Raw genomic sequence first — 6,835 nt, 5'->3', positions numbered from 1 at the left:
AGGCAAATTAGAAGTGTTAATTTCAGGAAGAATGTTTAGCCTAATTAAAGAAAATAAGCTTTGAAAACTCTAGAATCTGAGAATTTTGAGTAGTAGTTGAACAATTAGGAAGGGACCTTAGAGGTCATCTGGTTTCTAACCCAGCTGCATTTTAGAGGTGAGGGAACTCAAGTTTTGAGACTTGCCCAAAGTCACACTACTGGATAGCAGCAGAAGCATAATTAGAACCCAGTGTTCCTCCATTTCAGTATATGTTCAATTATACCACCTTGCCACCACATAGTAATCCAAACATGGAACAACCAAAAACCACTAAAGGAAAGTCTGACAGATAGAACTACTTAAAATTTTAAAACTTCTGTCAGCAAAAAAACGCTATAAAGAAAGTTAAAAGACAAAAGACAGTTTGAGAGAAAATATATGAGAAACAATAGCTAATATCCATAATATATGCAGGGCCCTTATATAACTAGAAGCAAATTAACCATCCAACAGAAGTATTTACAAAAGACATAAACCAGCAGTTCACAATAAAGAAATACAAAGAGGCAATAAACATTTGAAACATGTAAGAGCCTTAAAAATTCGGTAGGGAGCAACCCCATTTAAAAACCGGGATAACTGAAACTCTAGCTAGCTTTTGTTGTTATTGTAGTTGGGGTGGTAGTTCCTTTTCAGCTCTCTCAATGAGCAAAAGGAACTCCAGTGGGCTATATCCAAAGGGCTATGACCTCGACAGAGAAGTGAACCAATCTGATAACCAATAAAGTGGAATTAAACTGGCTTGAACATGGTCCCAGAAATGAGACATAGTCGCTCTGGTGCCGCTGTCCGTGCATGTCTGTAGGGAGGCTCAACAGCACCACCTCAAAAAGGTCAGACCTGGGTACACATTAGTGAGCCCCTCTTTGGGCATGTTCCCCTAGGCCAGACAACCAGGCTTCTGGATATGTATGTGCCATTGTTTGCCCAAATTTCAATGATTATATATAGTTTGGACACTATGGATTTTAAGATTTTAGGTTGCTCAAATAAAGGCTGAGCAGGGTGAGATGGTAGCAAATTGTTCTAGCAAATTAAAACGCTGTATGTGTAATGAGTTTAAGGCCCTGAAAGGAATTCCCCCAATTCCCCCAGGTTCCTGGACTAAGGTTCTGTTGGGGCTGGAAAATCCTGTGAAGGACCCAAGGAGGCAAGTGCAGGAATAGCCATCGGAGGGAGGGAAGGGAAAAACGCCTCTCTCCTTCTGCCTCTGTTTGTGAGGGGAACTCTCTCCACTCTTCACATTTCCTTGGACTTGCTTCCTGCCAACTATTATAAAGACACGGAATAGAGAAACAATATGTGATCAGGTAGGAGAAAAAAAGAGTAGGCTGAAAATAATTTATTTTAAAAAGACTAACACAAGACTTAAAACTAGAAAATGAAGTAAAATAGTTTTAAGAGATCAAAATACGTTTGTAGAAAACACAAATATAAAGGGAGACAGGAAATCAGTTAAAAATCACTAAAAAGAGCAAGTAGAGAGTAAAAAAGATTTAAGGTTAAACTTCTAAAAGCCAAAAAAATGAGATCGGTTTCAATATACTATATATAAGAAAAAAAGTTTTAAAAAGAGGAATAGCATTGAGTATGGATAAACTACCAAAAAAAAATCTATAATAAAATAACAGCTGTGAATTAGTTAAAAAGAAAGAAAACTGCTAGAGGCCATTCAGTTTCTGAGTGAGTCTGATATCCCTGGAAACAGGGTTCTGCTGTACCAGGAGCTTTGTAAGTAGAAAATTAGTGGACCGGGCTACTCTGACTTCCTTGGGACACTCCGGGGCTCATGGCTCCCAAGTGTCCTCATCTACTTGTGGAAACAAGGATCAGACTTCTACAGTTGATCAAAGCAGCACAGGCTGGCCTTTGTAACTTCTCCCAAGCCCTTGACTCCTCTTCTTCAATACATCCTTATCAGAATAATAAATTAAGGTGCCAGTTAATAGATAACCTGCCTGCACAAGGTCACCTTGCCAGGAAGTTGTAGAACTGGAAAACGAACCCAGTAACCTGAGACTAGAGTGTAAGTGCCAACCATTAAATTCTGTGTTGTCCTGTAACTACTTTTAACGCCTGTACCAATAGACTCTCCATTTCTTACACACACGCATACACACACACTGCCCAAAAAACTTATACACATTTTAAAAAAGGAAAAAGCTGTATTAAAATTGTAATACTCAATATATACCTATAACAAAAGATGAATACAAGTCATGTTTGACTTCTGCAATTACAAGAGGTGCTCAAAATGGTTACCGTCAGAATAATTATAATAGTTGTCCTTTCTTAAAATGTGTATACAATTTTTTTTGGCCATATATATACATATATGTATATATATATATATATATATATATATATATATATATATGCCAACATTTTCACTTTTAATCATTGGGGATTTTTTTTCATAATTCACAAGCTTCTGTCGAATAAAAACAAAAGCAGTTTTGATTTCATATTGAAACACTTCCTGTTTTTTTGTCTTCCTCTTCCTCTGCTTCTTTAAAACAAAAGCTGGTGCCTTTCTTTTCTTCTCTCTTTTTTTTTTCCTCTCTCTATTATAAAGACAATAGGTGTGCATTGTAGAAAATAAAGGACTTAAAAAGTACAAATAAGAGGAAAATCTTCCACCAACTACAGACAGTTAAAAATAGGGCCCTGGTAATGATGTTATTCAAGTCCGTTGACATGGTGGCTCTATAATATGCACTCTTTAGATTACACATTAAGTGCAGTGTGTCTATAAGCTTTCAAATAAGCTTTGAAAACTCTAGAATCTGAGAATTTTCAGTAGTAGTTGAACTATCAGGAAGGGACCTTAGAGGTCATCTGGTTTCTAACCCAGCTGCATTTTAGAGGTGAGGGAACTCAGCTTGAGCATAATTGTAAAGACTAGGTGATTCAAGGCCCTTTCTCCCAACGTAATACTCATTTTTTATGTAGCAACAATCAGTGATAGTGCTAGATCCATAACTAGATTCACATCTTCTTTATTCTTGGGATTGAATATTAAAAAAATGAACCATTCCAATTTAGTACTGCAGTAATTTATCTAGAAGTGATAAAACTATTTTCTCTTAACTTCATTTATAATCATTTCATCTCATTTTACCAAAAACCACTTGCATTGGAATCTTCTGCTAATCATTCTTTACACATGTCAAATGGAGTATAACAAAAATAGAGTGAGCATGGCTTCCATACTGATATGCTACGTGGTATCTAATATTTTGGTGTTCTTTCCCTTGAATGTGTATATGACTCATTGATGCTTCTGAGCAACTAGTACAGAAGGTAGTTTGAGAATCACTACTGACATAAATTTCCATCCATAGACTCTACCTTTACTTTTTCACACCACCTCATTTAAAGTCTTTTGTGTTGAAAAGTATGTAATAGCCCTAAAAGAAGGTATTATGTGTTTCATCTGTTGCTCCAAAAGAAGCGAAAAACTAGACTATTAACCTGCTGTGTAATCCCTGCACAGACTACAATGGCTTTCAGTGGGAAGCCAGGCTCTGCCAAGAGCAGGGAGGATTGCAGTTTAAACATTACAGGGTCAAGTTCAACATTTGTTCCATTCACAGAACTCCCACTGACATCAATGAGAATTTTGTGCGGAGTAGAATTTCTTCCTCAGTTAAATGATTTCTGTAATGCCATCTATTTTGCCAGAACATATCACACAAAGAATGTAATAAAGAAAATATATGTAGTACTCCTTTTTTTCAGACCTACTCTTGATTTCAATACAATGTCATCTACAAAAAAGCATTTTTCTTACAGGACATGATTTAGAAGGTAAATAAGCCATTTGGCTAAGAATGTAAAGACTCATTCTAGGCTCATCTGTTTGCAATTTTGAGATTTTTTTTTTTTTTTGGCCTATACCTGTGATATAAAAATCACAACTGAATTCAGTCACTAGCCTTTGAACCTTTGAAATTTTATGTCCTATGATATATCACAATTGGCTGATGGGAACATGGAGTTCTTAAAGTTATTAGGCCAAAGTATGTGGAGCTAAATATCAATTCCACAAATATCTGTAGGTAAACAAAGGCTGCTAAAGATGAAAAGTGAAGGTACTGAATTTTATATAATTGTTGGAAGGCTAGGCAATCAATATTAGCAAAGAGTTTGAACAGTATAATGTAATTTTATTGTTATTAAGTAACACAATAACATCAATGAAAATTAATAAAGTATTTTAGCAAATGAATATTTATAATTTATAATTAGCCTATTGTTTATGTGATTTGTAATGTTAAGGGAACATTTAAGGGAAAAGAAAACATTAGATTTTCTTTTTTTGAATAGCTATAGTAATTATTTGATTAATATTTCTATCAGTTTGAGAAATTACATAATTTGTAATGTAATATCATAATTTAAGGTAATCTTTGACTTTTAAGAATTAAAAAGAAAATCTGAGGTTTCCCATAGTCTTAAAAATCTGGTATATGTTCTGCTTAATCTTAATTTTAAAACAGATTGGTTTCTAAACATCATTAGTATTCTACAAGAAGCTTTGGCATGATGTATCCATACTTCCCATAAGGGAGATACTCCTATTTTTCTGTTGCTCACAACACTTTAAAAAGGCAATCTGGGGAAGAAGAACACTGGTAGAAATTAAAAACAAAATGGAAAACAAAATAGGGACTCTGACCTATGTAACAATTTACTCTGTTATCTCCAAACATGGCTGAACTGCAACATTTTAGAATGAATTGTAGTTTCTACAAAGATTCCATTCCTCTTTCAAACTGTAACTGTGCCAAGCTTTTCAGAAAATCATGAGGTCACACCAATTACGATTTATTAATAGTGTGCTCAAACAGTAAAAAATTCTGAGGAATTCAAACCAATATATCACTAACATTTGTAGAGTATCTATTGTGGATCCAGCACTAGGTCTGGCAATCTCACATGTGATATCTCCTAAGGTAAATTAAAAGATAACAAATTATGAAGTTTTAGATAAATCTATAAGGTATATGGGAATTTCAGGAGGAATCAGTTGTTCCATGGTCCAAAGAATCAGGAAAGTCCCTACTTATGAGTAACCATGATAAATAGACTGTCAATTCTTTTGTGGTCTTTCGAGTTGGGAACTATTCACCAGATGTGTGGGATGATACAATTTATGAACTCTCTCCTTGAAAATGGGCTGACGTTGGCTTCTGCTTCAACCAATAGAGTACAGAGGAAATGGCACTATGTGACTTCCCAGGTGGGGGCATAAAAGACAATGTGTTTCCACTTTGTCCACAGGAATACAAGCTTTTGAAGACAGCAGCAACCAAGTAAGCATTCTGTCTGCCTTGAAGCTGTCATGTGTGAGAAAGATCAAATTAGCACTTACGGAGAGATCATAGGGAGAGACCCTATGACTACATATATTGAGAGAGAGCTGTCTGACCAGTCTCAAGCTGTTCCAGTCTTCCTTCCCCACTTTACCCTGTAAAACCCCTGCCAATCTGTTACATCTACAGCCACCATCACATGAAAAATTGTACATTTTCGGATGATGTGTAGCTGGGGTGTAGTTCCTGTAAATGAAAGCTGGATCAAGAGAATTGATTAGATTCAGAGTCACACACACACACACACACACACACACACACACACCCTGCCCCGCCATGGTGATATTTGATAAGTGTTGTGTGCTTCATAACACATCACATCAGAAGGCACATGATACCTTGTTGTTCCACTTTTAGAGATGCTCAGATTGAGCAGTCATGTGCTGACAGCCTTATTATCCCTCATGGTAAAATTCCCATTCATCTTTCAACTAATGGTTTCATTCAATGATGATTGCTGCCTAAATCAAGTATTTCATCATTGCTACTGGGATATCATTGCTTCTAGGCCTTTTCAGTAGAAAGTACTAGGAAATATGCATATTTGAAAAGGAAAAAAAATGGTGATAGAAATGATATTTCTAATTCAAATTTAACAGTGTAGCAATATAATCCTGTAGGATTTTTTACAAATTTTTTTACTTTCTACTTATTTTTCTTACACTGAAACTCTTTGTCCATAATGTCAACATGATTATTATTTGCATTAACTGACAGCATATTTAAAATGGTTTCAAAATAATAATAGCAACATAGCCTCTAAAAGTCAGATACAGAATATAGTTTGTGATTTCTTTGTACCTCTATTTGTTCTTAGAATGTGCTCTGTTAGGGCGTCCCCTTAAAATAATTATTTTGCTTTTATCTTTTTAGTTATGTCTTTTTGTGTTACTGATTTGACATTAAGGTCATTAGTTTCCATTCATTCATTCATTCATTCATTTAAGTTCAAGTTAGGTTCATTTGTTTAAGTCTGTTTTTAAATTTTATAGATTGCTTAAAATTTATTTTATTTTATTTTTGGAATATGTGAAACATTTATATACTTACATGGCCAAACTACCTAACAAGATGTATGCAGAGAAGTCAATTCATTCCTTTTCCTAGCACGCTGCTTCATTTGAGGTAGTCATTTTTATTAGTTTTGGTTTGTTATATTTAAAAAGATTTTTCATTTATTTTATGTTATTTTGAGGCACTATGAGGGATGACTATCAGGCTTTTGGCTTAGTTGCTACAGTAATTCTTAGGATCATAACAGCTGTACATTAAGGAATAATTAGTCTTCAGATGAAGTGGTTTTCATTGAAACTAGTCATTTTGGCCTTTTTCTCCTCACTGCTTCCCCATGAAAGCCTTTTAAAAGTGGAAAAGTAGTTCTCCGTCTCTTTTCTTCATGGTTATTTACCACCTTT

The sequence above is a fragment of the Rhinolophus ferrumequinum genome, chromosome 7, assembly GCF_004115265.2.
Source record: "Rhinolophus ferrumequinum isolate MPI-CBG mRhiFer1 chromosome 7, mRhiFer1_v1.p, whole genome shotgun sequence".
NCBI classification, from domain to species: Eukaryota; Metazoa; Chordata; class Mammalia; order Chiroptera; family Rhinolophidae; genus Rhinolophus; species Rhinolophus ferrumequinum.
This window is presented reverse-complemented; position numbering follows the sequence as displayed.